General features: G+C 42.2%; 1 protein-coding gene and 1 long non-coding RNA gene across 5 annotated transcripts in view; both read left to right on the forward strand.

Annotated features, from left to right (window-relative positions):
* Positions 1-18,120, forward strand: part of LOC129639966 (spidroin-1-like) — a 198,485-nt gene that overhangs the window by 123,959 nt on the left and 56,406 nt on the right. The window lies entirely within an intron of this gene.
* The window catches only part of LOC129640425 (uncharacterized), a 34,700-nt gene continuing 19,314 nt past the window's right edge, over positions 2,735-18,120 (forward strand). For 2 of the 4 annotated variants that reach the window (XR_008708793.1, XR_008708794.1), the window contains exons 1-2: positions 2,735-2,950; positions 14,331-14,452. This is a non-coding gene — a long non-coding RNA (uncharacterized LOC129640425). The remainder of the gene's footprint in view (positions 2,951-14,330; positions 14,453-18,120) is intronic. The other 2 variants (XR_008708792.1, XR_008708791.1) reach the window with 2 other exon arrangements.

Below are 18,120 nucleotides of genomic sequence, written 5' to 3' on the forward strand. Positions count from 1 at the left end.
ACTTCATAACATTTCGCTGGGTTCCTGGACTGTTAAAAGGCGGAGGGGAGTGTGGGTTGAGGAGTCACAGAGCATGTTGAGTTTTTAGATAACCAGGGATTGTAAAACCCTTTCAACTAGTAAAAAAATACCCTAACGAAACGTCTCCTCCTTTGTCGTTCATATGTGTTGTGTCAGTTAACTCTGCAGTCACCTACTTCTGGAATGTGGGGCACTTTATTAACTTTAGTCTAGAAACAGTTGATCAATGTTAACACGCTTTGAAGAGAGCCTCTTAATAAGTTAGGGCTGTAATTGACTCTATCTCAGCTCTGTGAAGTTAGAGAAGATATCGTTTGTTACCTTATTTTATGCAGATGTGAAGGAGAAAGAGTCCAGTTGTAGGTGTTTAAATGAAGTTTTAAAAAATGAATTTGATTAAAACTAAAAATTGAGGAAGTTCTAAAAATGGAATCCCTTATGAGGTACCTCTCACAGTAATTATGCTTCAAGAAGAGGGATGAACACAAAAAATTGGAGTTGTTTTTGGATCTTATATAGCAGAACACATGTAAATCAGTTTCTGAATGTCTTCCTCTTTGTGAAAAAAATAGTAAAGAGAGGAGTCAAGATATGTCCAGAAAAGTTTGGAATGGTAACAGGCTGCTTTAATCAGACAGTTAGGTGGCTGTGGTATTTGGCCTTTTTCTTTTGTTCATCTTGGCCTTATAATGTCCCGCCTTTGGGGTCAAGGCTGCTGTCTGCTTGACCTCCCCCGCCAAGAAATAGGCAGCAACATCACTTCTGACCTTGATTAATAGATGCACTTGAAAGTCAGCAGGGCAGCAGGAGAGGCTTGGAGAAGTCACTGCAGCACTTTATCAAGTGGAAGTGCTTAGGCCCTGGGACAGGCTTCTCAACTTACAGTTTTCTGTTAACACCAGTAAATGTGCTTTAAGATGGCAACAGATATCTATAAAAATAGATAATTTTTTAAAATTCCTTGGTCAGATATTTTTGAGAAATGTTGGATTAAACAGAATTTATTTACTGCAGTATGTATGGATGTGAGAGTTGGACTGTGAAGAAAGCTAAACACTGAAGAATTGATGCTTTTGAACTGTGGTGTTGGAGAAGACTCTTGAGAGTCCCTTGGACTGCAAGGAAATCCAACCAGTCCATCCTAAAGGAGATCAGTCCTGGGTGTTCATTGGAAGGACTGATGCTGACGCTGAAACTCCAATCCTTTGGCCACCTTATGCGAAGAGTTGACTCATTGGAAAAGACCCTGATGCTGGGAGGGATTGGGGGCAGGAGGAGAAGGGGACGACAGAGGATGAGATGGCTGGATGGCATCACCGACTCGATGGACATGAGTTTCGGTAAACTCCGGGAGTTGGTGATGGACAGGGAGGCCTGGCGTGCTGCAATTCATGGGGTCGCAAAGAGTCGGACACAACTGAGCGACTGAACTGAACTGAACTGATTTACTGCAGTAATTTTTTTTTTAATTTATTTTTATTGGCTGTGCTGGGTCTTCATTGCTGCACGGGCTTTTGTTTAGTTATGGCATCCAGGGGCTACTTGTTGCTGTATTCAGGCTTCTCACTGTTAGGGCTTGTCTTGTCATGGAGCACAGGCTCCAGGTGATGCAGGCTTCAGCAGTTGTGGCTCGCAGACTCTTGAAACAGGAGCTCAGTAGTTGGAGCACACGGGCTTTCTCTGTGGTATGTGGGATCTTCCCAGATCAGGGATTGAACCCGTGTCTCCTGCATTGGCAGGTGGATTCATTACCGTTGAGCTAGCAGGGAAGCTCTCCAGGAGTTATTGAACATTTTTAATTTGCTTACGGGCACTTTTCAGCTTTAAGAAGGGAGAATAAAGTAAGAAATATCTTCAAAACTCATTTTGCCTGTTTAATCCTTTTTTAGGAGGACCTCTGTTGATGTCTGGGCTTCCCTTGTGGCTCAGCTGGTAGAGAATCCACCTGCAATGTGGGAGACCTGGGTTTGATCCCTGGGTTGGAAAGATCCCCCGGAGAAGGGAAGGACTACCCACTCCAGTATTCTGGCCTGGAGAATTCCATGGACTATATATAGTTCAGTCAGTCAGTCAGTCAGTCAGTTCAGTCCCTCAGTCGTGTCTGACTCTGCGATCCCATGGACTGCAGCACGCCAGGTCTCCCTGTCCATCACCAGCTCCCGGAGTTTACTTAAACTCATGTCCATTGAGTCGGTGATGCCATCCAACCGTCTCACCCTCTGTCATCCCCTTCTCCTCCCGCCTTCAATCTTGCCCAGCATCAGAGTCTTCAAGTGAGTCACTTCTTCATATCAGGTGGCCCAAGTATTAGAGTTGCAGCTTCAGCATCAGTCCTTCCAGTGAATATTCAGGACTGATTTCCTTTAGGATGGACTGATTAGATCTCCTTGCAGTCCAAGGGACTCTGAAGAGTCTTCTCCAACACCACAGTTCAAAAGCATCAGTTGTATAGTTCATGGGGTCGCAAAGAGCTGGACACAACTGAGAGACTTTCACTTTCACTGTTAATATCTTGGTCTAAAAACGTTTGTAGTGGAAGCAGGATTTTGTATCTAGGGGGTGTGGATGAATGCTTTTCAGACTTGACCTTGATGTGATTCACCTGGCGATCTCATTAAGCTTCATCTCCTAACTAGGTGCATCTCGCGTGGCCCCTGAGACTCTGTGTCTCCCAGAAGCGCCCAGGTGATGCTGCCGCTGCTGCTGCACAGACCATGTGGAAGAACAAGCTAGTTAACTGTGGATTAGTAGTTGCTGACCTGGGGCCCGGGGAAGATGAATGCTTGCCAGGTGGTTTTAGTAGCCTTCCAGAAGGTTCCCTTCTGGGCCGGGTGAGCTGATTGGAAGTTGCTGATGCCTCTTATGTTGAAAGGGGGATTTCCAGAGGGAAGCTAGAGAACTAGATCCCCTTGAACTCCAGGACCGCTGGGTGAGCTGTGGGGTGTGTGCTCTGTGTCTTGTTCTGGCTGAAGGAATCACTGGTTCTGTTCGCTGCGATTGTCATGGGCCTTTGTGTTAGAGTCGAACTTTGTAGGGGAGGAGGAAAACCATTTGAGGAAAGACTCTGATGATGTGTTAGAGAAAGGAAACGATGTCCAGACAGATTAGATGAAACAATTTGGTAGGAGGACTAGAAAGGAGGGGATTCAGTGGAGAGAGAGGGAGACCTAAATCAGTGTCAGGGAATTGACCTCGTCAGCACCGATGCAGCACAAGGCCCATTAGACTCTGCTCATTACAGACAGGGAACCTGGGGAGCAAGCGACCCTGTTTTGAACCCTGCACATGGTGAAATCTGCTGTGTCAGCACACTCAGCGAAGTGATGGGAAGGGTGTCATCACTGGAAACACTGAAAGGAAATCCCCACAAGACGTGAACTAAGTTCTGATTCCACAGTGTGGCTGTTAGAACGTTTTGGGAGAGAAGAGGAAGTGACGGACCCTGGTGTGGCTTTCAGTAGACCTCAGATGTAAAGAGGGCTTCCCAGGTGGCACAGTGGTAAAGAACCCACCTGCCCATGCAGGGGACGCAGAAGACGTGGGTTCAATCCTTGGCTTGGGAAGATCCCCCTGGAATAGGCAATGGTAACCCACTCCAGTATTCTTGCCTGGGAAATCCCATGGACAGAGGAGCCTAGTGGGCTACAGTCCTTTATTGTGCCCTTTGCATGTTACAATGTTCCCTTGGTATCTCTAATTTTCTTGAAGAGATCTCTAATTTTTCCCATTCTATTGTTTTCCTCTATTTCTTTGCATTGTTCACTTAGGAAGGTTTATCTATCCTTGCTATTCTTTGGAACTCTGCATTCAGATGGGTATATTTTTCCTTTTCTCCTTTGCCTTTTGCTTCTCTTCTTTTCTCAGCTATTTGTAAGGCTTCCTCAGACAACCATAAACTGTATGGAAACAGCGTAAACTGTACGGAAACTTAGATGAGAAGAAAGGGATTCCAGGCATAGAGGATATTGTGTGCAAGATTCAAATGTTTGAAACAAGGCATATTCTATATGACTGTATAGATTGGTAATTCCTAGTCAAAAGTAGTTAGTGAAACTAATTGCTTTTGTTTATTTTAGTCTTGGGAGCCAGTAATTGTTTTGACCTGTTTCTCGTGTTTATGTAATATGTCAGTGAAGTTGGAAATGTGTCTTAAACAATTTTGAAGGAAATAATCTTAAATGGCAGCAAAAGATTATTTGGTTCCAAATGAAAAAAATTCTTACTGATAACCAGTTACTCACTGTATTATATTGCTAGGGGGATTACAGAGCTCCTCCTGCTCTGTAAAATTTAATAGTTTAGACCAGGATTGGTGAACTTTTCCTGTAGAAGGCCAGATACTAAATATTTTTTTATCAGGAAGATGGCCAGAGGTACATGAGGCACAGCTGTGTTCCAGTATCACCATGAACCTGGCACAGCAGCTGGGTTTGGCCTGTGAACCCTGAGCCCTCCTGCCTCGGGTCACTAGATGAAGGCTGTTGAATGGTCTGGAGACCTCCAGGTGTCCTTTCTGGTACTGTATTTCTGAGGTGCTTTGATGGCTTTGGTGAGTAATTGAAGAATAAAAACTCGAACTAGTTTCTAAGTCTTCCTTCTGCCAGAGGACTGTACATTATCACCTTTATTGATTTTTGCAGCTTTCAAAAACTTGTGTACAAATTAACAAGAAACATTAAAAAGACTTTATTTCCAGAGCCAACAAAGAGAAGATTCCTACTCCAAGATGTGTTTCTTTTGCACATTTCTGACTTGGCAGTAGTGTAGGAAAGGAAAAAGGAACGTTATTTCCTCTTGAAGACTCCACACAAAGTGACTTTTTGAAGTCTTTTCCGCTACAAAGAAATAATTAGCATTCAAGTGGATCTTTAAGTTTTAAAGCAAGCAGATGGCACCCCACTCCAGTACTCTTGCCTGGAAAACCCCATGGACGGAGGAGCCTGGTAGGCTGCAGTCCATGGGGTCGCAAAGAGTCAGAAACGACAGAGAGACTTCACTTTCACTTTTCACTTTCAGGCATTGGAGAAGGAAATGGCAGCCCACTCCAGTGTTCTTGCCTGGAGAATCCCAGGGATGGCAGAGCCTGGTGGGCTGCCGTCTATTGGGTTGCACAGAGTCAGACACGACTGAAGTGACTTAGCAGCAGCAGCAGCATATATTATTCAGTGTATAAAAAAAAATTCTGTATATGTGTATATGTTTCATATATATGTGTGTATGTGTCTGTGTGTGTCTTTCATATGTGACCACTTACAACAGAGTTGAGAAACTTGAGAAAGGAAGCTGGGAAGGTGGTGGGTTTCATAGGTTTTGAGGGGGTAATGTCCTGCCTTATTCCTTGGCCTGGGAGTCTGGGTCACCAGGTGATGTGGCAGTGGGAGGAAGTCACCACTGGCTGTCCAGCCCCTGCTGTGCTCTGTAGAAGGTCCTAGACTGACAGAAGGTGGAAGTCCCTCTGGGGGTTTACAAGGCTGTTTAAGGAGAGATGAGCTACATATGCAGGTGGAGCCAGGAGACACACCAGTGACAAATACTGAGAAGTGTTTAGTGGACCAACCAGTGGATTGGTCACAGGAGGCTCAAGACTTGGGTGAACTTCACACAGCATTTGTGTGGGTTGAAGGAAGGGCAGGATGTGGAAATAAAAAGAAATACGGGGGTCAGGGGTCATGGCACAGGCTTGGGCATGGAGGTGAAAATAACCCACTGTTGGCAGAGTAAAAATCAGACCAGCGGTCTGGCTAGAGTGGGGAGTTTGCAGAAGAGACATGCAGCCAGGATTATGTAGACATTGAGAGACTGGCCACTTGGGTCAAGTCTTAGAATATTGTCAGTGAGTGCATAAGGAGCATAAACTGTTTTAAAATAAATTTTTAAATAAAAAAGTAGTATGTAAGGAGACATTTTAGGGAGGTTAATCTAACCTGTGTGAAAGTGCTAGAGGCCAGAATGGTCAGGGGGCCAGGAGGGTCATCCTGTTGGGCAGCCCAGGATGATAATGTTATAGAGAGAGCAACTTTAATGCAGAAATAGATTCTGTATTTGAAATAATATTTGAATGGTTTTTGAGGCTTTGTTTGTGGGGAGGAAAGAGGCTATTACTTAAACATTTTTTTAATTTCATTTTGAAATGATTTCAGACTTAAACGTATAAATACTACAAAGAAAGCCTTATAACCTTTACCCAGCTTCCCCAAATGTTAACATTTTATGTAACGTGTCAATACCAGCATTGACACTAAAGTAGCTCAAATACAGACCTCATTCACTTTCTGCCAGCTGACCTACTAAGGTCCTTATCCTTGTCCAGGATGGCACTCAGGATCGGATTGTCTTTCCTTGTCAGTTCCCTGTGTTTTCCTCCAATCCAGGATGTTGCTGCTGCTGCTAACCTGCTTCAGTCGTATCCGACTCTGTGCGACCCCATAGACGGCAGCCCACCAGGCTCCTCTGTCCCTGGGATTCTCCAGGCAAGAATACTGGAGTGGGTTGCCATTTCCTTCTCCAACGCATGAAAGTGAAAAGTGAAAGTGAAGTCGCTCAGTCGTGTCTGACTCTTCGCGACCCCATGGACTGTAGCCTACCACGCTCCTCCATCCATGGGATTTTCCATGCAAGAGTACTGGAGTGGGGTGCCATTGCCTTCTCCATCCAATCCAGGATTTTTCTTGGTCTTTCCTAACCTTGACAATTTTTGCAGAGTACGAGCTAGTTATTTTGAAGAATGTCCCTCAGTTTGGAGTTGTGTGATGTTTTCTCACAATACATACCATTTTTTTTTTTGAGAAAAAAATACCTTGAAAGTGCCTTTTTCAGGATATCATCTTATTAATAGCAAGCAAGTGATGTCAAGTCTCATGATTGGTGATGACTTTTATCACTTAATTAAGATGGATCTGCTGAGCTCTGCTGAAAAGTGCCTATTCTTTTCCTCTATTCCTTAATAGCTTGTGGGGAAACACTTGGACACTATGCAGATGTCCTATATCTCAGAAGTACTTTTGTTCTCTCGTTTTAGCATCCATTGATGATTCTTGCCTGCAACGCTTGGTACTTTGTTCTTTGCCTAATGATGATATTCTTTGCCTCTTCTCGTTGCATTTAATAATTGAAAGAATTCTGTACGGAAGAGCTGTTTCCCCACTGTGCCCTCTGTCCCATGTTTGTTTATTCAGTGATTTAGATCAGTCTGGACTCCTGGGTGTTTCTCCTACTGGTATAATGTAATACTTGCATTGTTTTGCTGCTCAAGTCCTGGATTGGGCAGGTGGGAGCTTATTCACATTGGCTGCTGAGAAAAGGGTTCATCTTGGAGTCCAGGTGTGACTGGGGGGTTGATGTTACTGAAGGTAGGGAATTCAGTGACAAGTGGAGATAAGTAAGCTGCCAATTTAACTGCTGATCCAAAATCTTTAGTCACCTGCTACCTAAACTGTAAAGGCTTTTCTATGATTGCATTAACTGAGGAACCCCACCCTGTTAGGCAGTTATGGTCTTGTTTGTACACACACTGAAAAGAAAGATACTTTTCCAAGGAAAGAAAAAAAAAACCAAGTTTATGACACTTCGGGGTTTGTTTCCATGGTACCTATTGTATATTTTTTCCCAGAAGCTGCTTCTTCCTGCTGATTTATCTCCCTAGGCAGGCAAGATTGTGAAATATTTATAAATACTAGACCCCACTTTAATTTTCTCTTTTGGCTTTTAAGTGGGGCAAACAGGTTTATACTAGAAGATAATCCTCAATAGTGGAAAATGGAAATTAAGTCTAATGCTCCTGATGCCATTAAAAGGGGGATGTCCTTTCAGAAGGTGTGTAGGTAGGATGCTGCTCTGCAGACGTGAGGCACCTTGGCTTAGGGCTATGTCTGGGATGGGGTGGATAGAAAACACACACTATAAGAACAGGTGCAGATTGTGGTTTACTGAGACACTGACTCTTTGTTCTACACAAACCAGAGTAAGAAGCTCAGTCACAGACCTCAGGGCTATTTTTTGGATGGCCTGCACCTCTGCTGTGTTTGAATCTCTGGTGAGCATGTGAGGGAGAAGATGGTCGAGGAGTGCGCCCAGCTTCACAGCAGAGGTGGGCGATAAGAGTTTCAACCACTGTTTTGTTTTGTTTTGTTTTTTAGTTTTTCTCAAGCCAGGGTGCATTAAAAGCTACCCTGAGGAGCTTGAAAAAATCCTACTCAGACTGCTCTCCTGTAGGTTCTAATTCTGTAGACCTGAGCTGTTTGATTATTTCTTCAGTTTCTTTGATGGTTCTAATTTCCATCCAGGGTTAAGTGCCTCTGGATCTAGCAGAGACAACTATCTGTGACATCTTCATTCAGTCATATAGGCTTGCTTGTCATGTGATTCTGAAATTGGCATATTCTATGTTATAAGATAAATATATGGGAAAATAACTACAGACAGGCTTGGGTGGCAAACTTGGGTGAAATTCTTAACCTCTTCAAGTCTAACTTTATCATCTGCAAAATGAGATTAATAATACCTCAGAGTTTTTCCAAAGTTAAGCAGTATGTTACATGTAAAATAATCAGTACACTCTCTAGCCCACGGTACAAACACATTTATTATTTAGTAACACGCACCATGTTACAGTAGAGTGGTGACTTTGGAATCAGTCAAAATTTTCCTCCAGCCCTGGCTGTATAAATTTCCAGCTCTGGGACCTTCAGTTCAGTCGCTCAGTCGTGTGCACCTCTTTGTGACACCATGGGCTGCATCAGACTGCAGCACGCCAGGCCTCCCTGTCCATCACCAACTCCCAGAGTCTACTCAAACTCTTGTCCATAGAGTCGGTGATGCCATCCAACCATATAATCCTCTGTCACCCCCTTCTCCTCATGCCTTCAGTCTTTCCCAGCATCAGGGTCTTTTTAAATGAGTCACTTTGAAGTGTCTGCTTGTGAGATTGGCTGTGACTTTTCTCTTAATTTAAGGAGCCGAGTGTTGGACAGCTGGACTCCTGGTCTGAAGGTCAGGTGAGGAATGCTCAGCTGCAGGTGTGCACAGGCTCCTGAGAGTCTCCACTCTGCTTCCTCCAAGACGTGATGTTTTATAATGATTTTTTTGGGTGTGTGCTGCGTTGGGCCTTCTGTAAATACAGGTCCCTTCTATCAGAGCTCTGTAAGGACCCTTTGGAGGTCCCTGGGGAAGAGGGCCACTTCTCTGGCTCTCCAGGTGGGAGTGAGCTGCCCCTTCAGGAGCTGCAGGGGGCGGGGGAGGGCCAGGTGGGCGTAGGGATGGCGCTTCTCTGCCTTGGCAGGCGAATAAGGGTGGAGGTGTTAGAGTCAATGGATGGGCGTATGGTCAGCTTAAAGTACATCTGGACCAAGAAGATGGTCACAAAAAAAGTTCAGGACACATGTCTTCATTTCATGGAGCCATTTTGAGAAATAACAAACCTGAATGGCCAGCTTTTTATGAATATTTTTCCAAGTAAAGGTATTAAACCCCAGCAAACAATACTAAAACTACAAAAATAAACAAAGAACCACTATCATTTATTATCATTGTTTGTTTTTTCAGAATTGAGACTACAGTACCATGAAATATAGGAAAGAATATTCAGAAAAAATGGTGCAAAAAAAAGTAGGAAAGATTCTCAGAATAAAGACGTTTCTTTGAGTGAACTAAATTTAGTTTTGTCACCATCTCCTTATGGTGTTTTCTTTTTTTTCCATTTGCCACAGATGGGAAAAATTTCATCATGGCCTAGATTTGGACGGATAGTGCTTCCTAACCTATTTGAGTAAGAAGACCTCCCCTTTTCTGTTGAGGCATAGTTTACATACAGTAAAATGCACAAATCTAAGGGTACAGCTGGATGAATTTTTAATTATTACACATACCTATTGTGGCTCAGCTGGTAAAGAATCCGCCTGCGATGCGGGAGACCCGGGTTCAATCCCTGGGTTGGGAAGACCGCCTGGAGAAGGGAAAGGCTACCCACTCCAGTATTCTGGCCTGCGGAACTCCTTAGATTGTCTAGTCCATGGGGTCACAAAGAGTCAGACACAACTGAGCGACTTGCACTTTCACTTTCATGTGACTTCTATCTACAGGAAGATCTAGGGGATTTTCACACCCTAGATGATGTCTTCATCTCCTATCCCCATCAGTAACTGTCCCAGGCTGACAACTTGTTTCTAATCAAAAACTTGGCAGAATCTGTAATCTTAGACACCACTGAGCAACTCCGTAGTGGAGATGAGAGAACTACAATGAATTAACACTTTATAATCCCATGTCTAATTAATTTTACTAGTATTTATGTAGATTTTGACGCCTTCCACTTAGGTTAGACATGATTTATTATGTTGAGAAACAATGCTTTTGTGTACATGGACATGTGCATCTCTTTAAAAAGCTCCAAGATCACCTCCACCCACTTCCTCCCATAAGGAATTGAAGCCCCTAAGTCTGAAAACCACTAGCTTAGGGCCCAGGTCACGTAGTTGCAACAGGCTGGGATGGGGGCTGTGGTGATAGTTGCATTACTTCATGTAGAATCTCTCTCTCTTTTTTGTTCTTTAATAGGTGATGGTATCAACTTTAGATAAGTCTACATTTTTTTTCCTTAAAAGCTAAAACTGCCTGTACAAGCATACCTCAGAGATACTGTGGGTTTGGTTCCAGACCACCCCAGTGCAATGAGTAGCCCAATAAAGTGAGTCACATGGATTATTGTGTTTCCCAGTGCATGTAACAGTTACTTCACTGTAGTCTATCAAGTGTGCAATTGCATTATGTGTAAAAACAATATCAGTGCAGTTCAGTTCACTCTGTCGTGTCCGACGCTGCGACCCCAGGGACTACAGCACGCCAGGCTTCCCTGTCCATCGCCAACTCCCAGAGTGTACTCCAACTCATGCCCATTGAGTCGGTGATGCCATCCAGCCATCTCATCCTCTGTCGTCCCCTTCTCCTCCCACCTTCAGTCTTTCCCAGCGTCAGGGTCTTCATGAGTCTGAGTCTTCAGCAAGTCATCATCTTTTTGTTAGTGAAGGGCTTGAAATGTTGTGAGAAGTACCAAAAACAGAGACACAAAGTGAGCAAATGCCATTGGAAAAATGGCACTGATAGACTTGCTGCATTCAGCTTGCCACAAACCTTCAGTTGGTAAACATACTGTCTGTGAAGTACAGCAAAGGAAAGGGCAATAAAACGAGGTCTACCTGTGTCAGTCTTTGGGCCTAGTTGTGAGCAGACTGATAGGATTATTTTTTGCTCCTATATAAGGCTGTGTGTTGGACTGGTCCTTGCTCTCAGTTTTGTTGCTGATTGATATAGACTGAAAAACAATTGGAAGATGTCCATTAATCAGATTCATGGAAAAGAACCATCTGTCCAAGAAAGAGCATACTTTGGGTTTACCAGGAGTAGAATGTGGCAACAGCGTGGGTTTATAGTCTAAGGACTGATTAATGCTCTGGGTTTAGAGACAAAGGGCCAACATGATAGCCTAGGCTGGGTCATTTTCATTTGTCTGGTAGTAAATTGAGTATCACATGAGAATTACTTTCACAATTTTGATATGTTTTCCATTCATTTGGTACTATGTGAAAAATCATACTACTTGTTTGAGCCTTCATGTAAGTCTCTAAGTACCACTGTCCCATTGAATGAGATGAGGGTCTGTCTGTACTGCTATGAACTGATTACTAAAACTGTAACTGGAGACAGAAGGAGGCCAAGAAAAGCCAAGTGTTCAACTTCAGAGATTAGTAAAATTCACGTTTTGCTGTGGCAATCATACTGGCCTTGGAGCCATCACCTCTGTATCATAATGTTTGTATATAGCATTGGGGCACTGGTGAGATCCCCGTGTACTTAGAACAGCTTCTGGATTCAGTACAAGACTGAAGATATGTGGGGAGTAAGAACTGCTGTGGATGTTCACACTCCTCCCTTCCAGGCATCTCTGATTTCTCCACCACCCTCCTCTCAGTCCTGTAGGTTCGGGGATTTAAAGTGGATTGTTGCTGACCTGGTCCACAAGTCAAGGAGGTTGTTGGTTAACAGCAGTGGCCGCTCACCTCATTTTCTTTGCTTTGGTGGTATTGTTGTTTAGTTGCCAAGTTGTGTCTGACTCTTTGCGGCCCTGTGGACAGCAGCACATCAGCCTTCCCTGTCCTTCACTATCTCCCAGGGTTTGCCCAAACTCGTGTCCATTGAGTCGGTGAATTGGTGGTATTAGTGACAGTGTTTATCTTTATCCCAATGATGTTTTGCCTGGTGCAAATGGATTGTCAAAAGCAATTTGAAACACAGTATGATAAATTGCAGGTGGAGGTAGAAAGAGATCTTGCACAACTGAAACAGTAGCTTACTCTGAGAGCGGGAGCTTGATTACTAAGTAATAACTACACATGACAGCAGTCATGGCTTTACCGTGTTTTAGGAAATCGACTCAGTCCTGCCCACCCTGCTCTCCTCCCTGCCCCCGAGACAGCACGAGTCTTTCCCATTGAGAAGGTAGGGCTGGGTTACTGGCCTCATCTGGCAGCCCATTAGAAGTGAGTGCTCTGAGGCTGTACCAGAATCATATTAACAAGGCCCCCCAGGTAATTCCCACTCAACACAAACATGGGAAGTCCTGTTCTGAGAAACGTCTTCCTGATCACCCATGAAGAAACCAGCCAGTGCATCTGTCTAGTCACCGTTTGCAATTTGAAAGTTTAGTCTGTTTAGTAAACGTTTTGTTGTATCCTGCCACATTCCAGGTGGTGTCAGACACAGAACAGGGAGAGGAGCTGTATGTATTGTTCTGAGAATGAGGATTAAGATGATAAAAGTGCTTTACAAGCCCAAAGATGCTGGCTAATTGATGGAGGTGTGAGGGATTGACACTTTGAGCATTTGCTAATGAAAGTCATCCATAGAATTAGAAGTTAATATTGACAGTTTGGTCTAGTTGCCCGTTCTGTTGCAATCTGTTTTCTTGTGTTGTTTCCAAAAAAATCCATTTATTTGACTCTTAATCTTTCTTTTGTCTTACTGCTAACCTGCAACTGGAATTGTACAGTTGGTACAACTTAGAATTGCCTTAATGACCTCAGAGTATCTTTTAAATCTTGACCCAAGAAAGTAATATTTTAACTAAAGCTAGAATAGTTGTTCAGATATCTCAGCAGAAATGTTTACTACCTTATTTTTCCATCATCCATGAAGATAAAGCATTTCATGGAATTTCTTCATTTTGTTGGTTACTGGGTGATTTCTAGGTATTTGTGATTATTCCAGACATAAATTTGTATTTCTGTTCTAAAAATACAAATAAATCTTGGCATCTTTTGGTCCTTAAATAAAAAATATAGGAGAAAGATAGTCTTTTACATGATACATGTGTTAAAAAAATCATTTTGGTGTGACTTTTTTCATATGGGAGAGTGGGTTTCAATGAAATTTCTGTAAATTGAAGAACCTTATTTCAGAAAGTTTTCTTCATTTGGTTTTTCATCTGAGGCTGATTAAAGATGGAAAAGTAGGCATGAAAATACTGCTTGTAATACCCAGATTGGGGCATTCTTTGAATTCAGCTGTGTATTTTACAATGGATTACAGAAAGTATTTGTTCAGGTGGTTAGCATAATCTGTCATCCAGGTTTGTGGGTTTATGATCCAGGCTGCTTGGTGAATTGCTTAGACCATATTAACATTCAAATTTATTGTTCTTTGAGACAGATATTAGGCTTAATTTCTGTTTGAAAAGTAGAAAACAAAACATTTTACCCCTCACAATGGTGTAACTTGGTCTAATCTTGGAATTATTTTGTTCTCAAAAAGAGGAGATAAAAATGTGTAAATGGCTGCAACAAAGTTGATCACCACTTGTCTTATCAAGGCAGAAACATTGTCTTTCAGTAAAGGACTGCTAAATTTATTCCTTAATTTATTCAAATGTATGTATTCAGAGAACTTGCTGTGTGCTTGGACTGTTCTAATGTTGGGGTTTAGTCATGAGTTACATGTACATAGTCCCTGTTCTCCTGAAAATTATTCTCAAGGGAAGAAAGCAAGTATTATTCATCTGGAAAGATGGGATATTGTTATATGTTAGGTGATGTAAAGAAAAAGTGTAAGAGGATATGTTTCTAAGCTTCTGTAAGGAAGTGATATTTGAGCTGAAATCTGAAACATGAATAAGAAGTGCATGTCATTTATTCTTGAGTTGCTTGTCTAAAAAGCACATAAAATGGATGGTATTAAATTTCTTTCTTTCCTTTTTTTTTTTTTTTTTTTTGGCAAATGGGTGGCAACCATGTCTTATTGTGAATGGCTTTGCTTTTGTCTAGGAGAAGCTGCACTGGGTCAGAACTGGTAGACCAGCTTCTAGAACACTGTCCTTTCGTCCAGTGCAGATCTATGGCCATAGGGGTCTGGCAGCTCCTACTGGACATGGGAATTCTGTCATCAGGTTAGTAGTATGTGTTCTAAAGGCACAGAATCCGGAAGCTCTTAAACTGCCTGACCAAAATGTGTTTGGTTTTCTAGATGATATTATAATCAAGATGGAAATTGTTTTTGCTGGTAAATATTTGTGTTCTCTTATAAATGAAGGAGATCAGCCCTGAAATTTCTTTGGAAGGGATGATGCTAAAGCTGAAACTCCAGTACTTTGGCCACCTCATGCGAAGAGTTGACTCACTGGAAAAGACCCTGATGCTGGGAGGGATTGGGGGCAGGAGGAGAAGGGGACGACAGAGGATGAGATGGCTGGATGGCATCACTGACTCAATGGACCTGAGTCTGAGTGAACTCCGGGAGTTGGTGATGGGCAGGGAGCTCAGGCGTGCTGCGATTCATGGAGTCACAAAGAGTCAGACACGATTGAGCGACTGAACTGATAAGTGAAAGTGGCAGGTCATCTTTTGTTATTTCTCACACCTTTTGGTACTTGCTGATTCATTAACTACAACCTGTAAGAGTCTTTCCCTCACCCCATCTCTTCTCTACTCAAAATGATGCTCACGATTTTTTAAAAAGATCACTGGACATCGTTAGTTGCTCTAAATGTGTGATTTGTCTTGCTGTACTTAGAATACTCATCAGAAACTGACTATATGAATAGAAGGCACATGCCATTTTAATTGTATAAGGAATCATGAATAGCTAGAAATACGATCTATGAAAATAAACTGTTTAAATAGAAAAGAAAATTGATGTTAACTAATCACTAAAATTGGAGAAGGAAATGGCAGCCCACTCCAATATTCTTGCCTGGAGAAACTCATGGACGGAGGAGCCTGGTGGTCTACAGTCCATGGGGTCGCAAAGAGTCAGACATGACTGAAACGACTTAGCACAGACACTAAAATAGATGGTGAATATCTCTTTTCTTTGAGTCCAGGGAATTGAAGAATTAGAAGTCAGGAAGATTGACAGCAATGAAGACCCAGCGCAGTCAAAAATAAATAAATAAATAAATAAAAATTGTAAAAATTATGTAGAAAGCAAAGGGATATAGTTTTCCTAAGGATTAGTCATTCCTCTACTTTCACTGCTAGATGTGGACAATGCTGCCTATTTTCTTTTTTTTTATTATATTTTTTTCCTTTCCTTTTATTTTATTTTTTAACTTTACGATATTGTATTGGTTTTGCCGTATATCAACATGAATCCACCACAGGTATACACGTGTTCCCCATCCTGAACCCTCCTCCCTCCTCCCTCCTCCCTCTCTGTACCATCCCTCTGGGTTGTCCCAGCGCACCAGCCCCAAGCAATGTATAGAACAGTCTTTTGGACTTTGTGGGAGAAGGAGAGGGTGGGATGATTTGGGAGAACGGCATTGAAACATGTATAATGCTACCTATTTTCAAAGTGAACTGCACAGAAAAGTTAATTCTTCATCGTGGTTGTTAGGAGTGTATTAATACAGAAAATTCAGATGAAACCTATTTTTGTTTCAAAGCTGAGGTCATATACTTAATGCTCTTATATTACTAAAACCATTGAAAGAGCTAACAAGTCCTGATGCTTGTTTATTTAGGGGATTGCATCATTCATAATGGTTGAAATATTAAAAGTAAAATATCTAGAGGGTTGAAAGGAAGATAGATTCTCTGAAGGAGTAGATCTGAGACCAAATGTTAGAGGATGTCTACTCAGAAAATCCAGCAAAAGCCAAGTCTATGGATCAATTGCCTACCTGGGTGCAATTTGCCTAAGTGCATTCAAACCCTTTTTATTTTATTTTTTTTTTTTTTGCATTTGATCCTGACCTTTCAATACAGTATTCCTTTTTACAGGTAGAAAAATTGGGTCTTCAGTTAGGAAGTTGTCCAGAAAGACAGATCCCAATAATCAAACTGCAGACTTTGTTCTTATAACTGGAGACACAGAGAACTAGAGACACAGACATAAAGAACACAAGGGGGATAGGGGAGTGGTGGGATCAATTGGGAGATTGAGATTGATATATATATATATATCAATATGTATATATATATATACATACATACATACACTATTGATATGTGCACACTAAGTCACTTCAATGGTGTCTGACTCTTTACAGCCCTTTGCAAAGTCTCCAACTTTGACTGCAAAGAATATAATCAGTCTGATTTCAGTATTGACCATCTGGTGATGTCCATGTGTAGAGTCTTCTCTTGTGTTGTTGAAAGAGGGTGTTTGTTACGACCAGTGCATTTCTTGGCAAACCTCTATTAGCCTTTGCCCTGCTTCATTCTGCACTCCCAAGGCCAAATTTGCCCATTACTCCAGGTATTTCTTGACTTCCTACTTTTGCATTGCAGTCCCCTATAATGAAAAGGACATCTTTTTTGGGTATTAGTTCTAGAAGGTCTTGGAGGTCTTCATAGAACCATTCAACTTCAGCTTCTTCAGTATTCCTGGTCAGGGCATAGACTTGGATTACTGTGATACTGAATGGTTTGCCATGGAAACGAACAGAGATCATTCTGTCGTTTTTGAGATTGCATCTAAGTACTGCATTTCAGACTCTTTTGTTGACTGTGATGGCTACTCCATTTCTTCCAAAGGGATTCTTGCCCACGGTAGTAGATATAATGATCACCTGAGTTAAATTCACCCACTCCAGTCCGTTTTAGTTCACTGATTCCTAAAATGTTGATGTTCACTCTTGCCATCTCCTGTTTGGCCACTTCCAATTTGCCTTGATTCAGAGACTTAACATTCCAGGTTCCTATGTAGTATTGCTCTTTACAGCATTGGACTTTACTTCCATCACCAGTCACATCCACAGCTGGGTATTGTTTTTGCTTTGGCTCCATCTCTTCATTCTTTCTGGACTTATTTCTCCATTGATCTCCAGTAGCATATTGAGCACCTACAAACCTGGGGAGTTCATCTTTCAGTGTCCTATCTTTTTGCCTTTTCATACTGTTCATGGGGTTCTCAAGGCAAGAGTTCTGAAGTGGTTTGCCATTCACATCTCCAGTGGACCATGATTTATCAGAATTCTCCACCATGAGCCATGCATCTTGGGTGGCCCTACGTGGCATGGCTCATAGTTTCATTGAGTTAGACAAGGCTGTGTTCCATGTGATTAGGTTGGTTAGTTTTCTGTGATTGTGGCTTTCAGTCTGTCTGCTCTCTGTTGGAGAAGTATATGAGGCTTATTGAAGCTTCATGATGGGAAAGACTGACTGAGGGGGAAACTGGGTCTTGTTTTGATGGGCAGAACAAGAAAGAAAGAAATGCCAAAGAAAGGCAATGCCAGAGAATGCTCAAACTACCACACAGTTGCACTCATTTCACACGCTAGTAAAGTAATGCTCAAAATTCTCCATGCCAGGCTTCAGCAATACGTGAACCATGAACTTCCAGATGTTCAAGCTGGTTTTAGAAAAGGCAGAGGAACCAGAGATCAAATTGCCAATATCCATTGGATTATCGAAAAAGCAAGACAGTTCCAGAAAAAACAAACAAACAAACATATATTTCTGCTTTATTAACTATGCCAAAGTCTTTGACTGTGTGGATCACTTCAAACTGTGGGAAATTCTGAAAGAGATGGGAATACCAGACCACCTGACCTGCCTCTTGAGAAATCTGTATGCAGGTCAGGAAGCAGCAGTTAGAACTGTACATGGAACA

Source organism: Bubalus kerabau, chromosome X (assembly GCF_029407905.1).
Source record: "Bubalus kerabau isolate K-KA32 ecotype Philippines breed swamp buffalo chromosome X, PCC_UOA_SB_1v2, whole genome shotgun sequence".
Classification (NCBI taxonomy): Eukaryota; Metazoa; Chordata; class Mammalia; order Artiodactyla; family Bovidae; genus Bubalus; species Bubalus kerabau.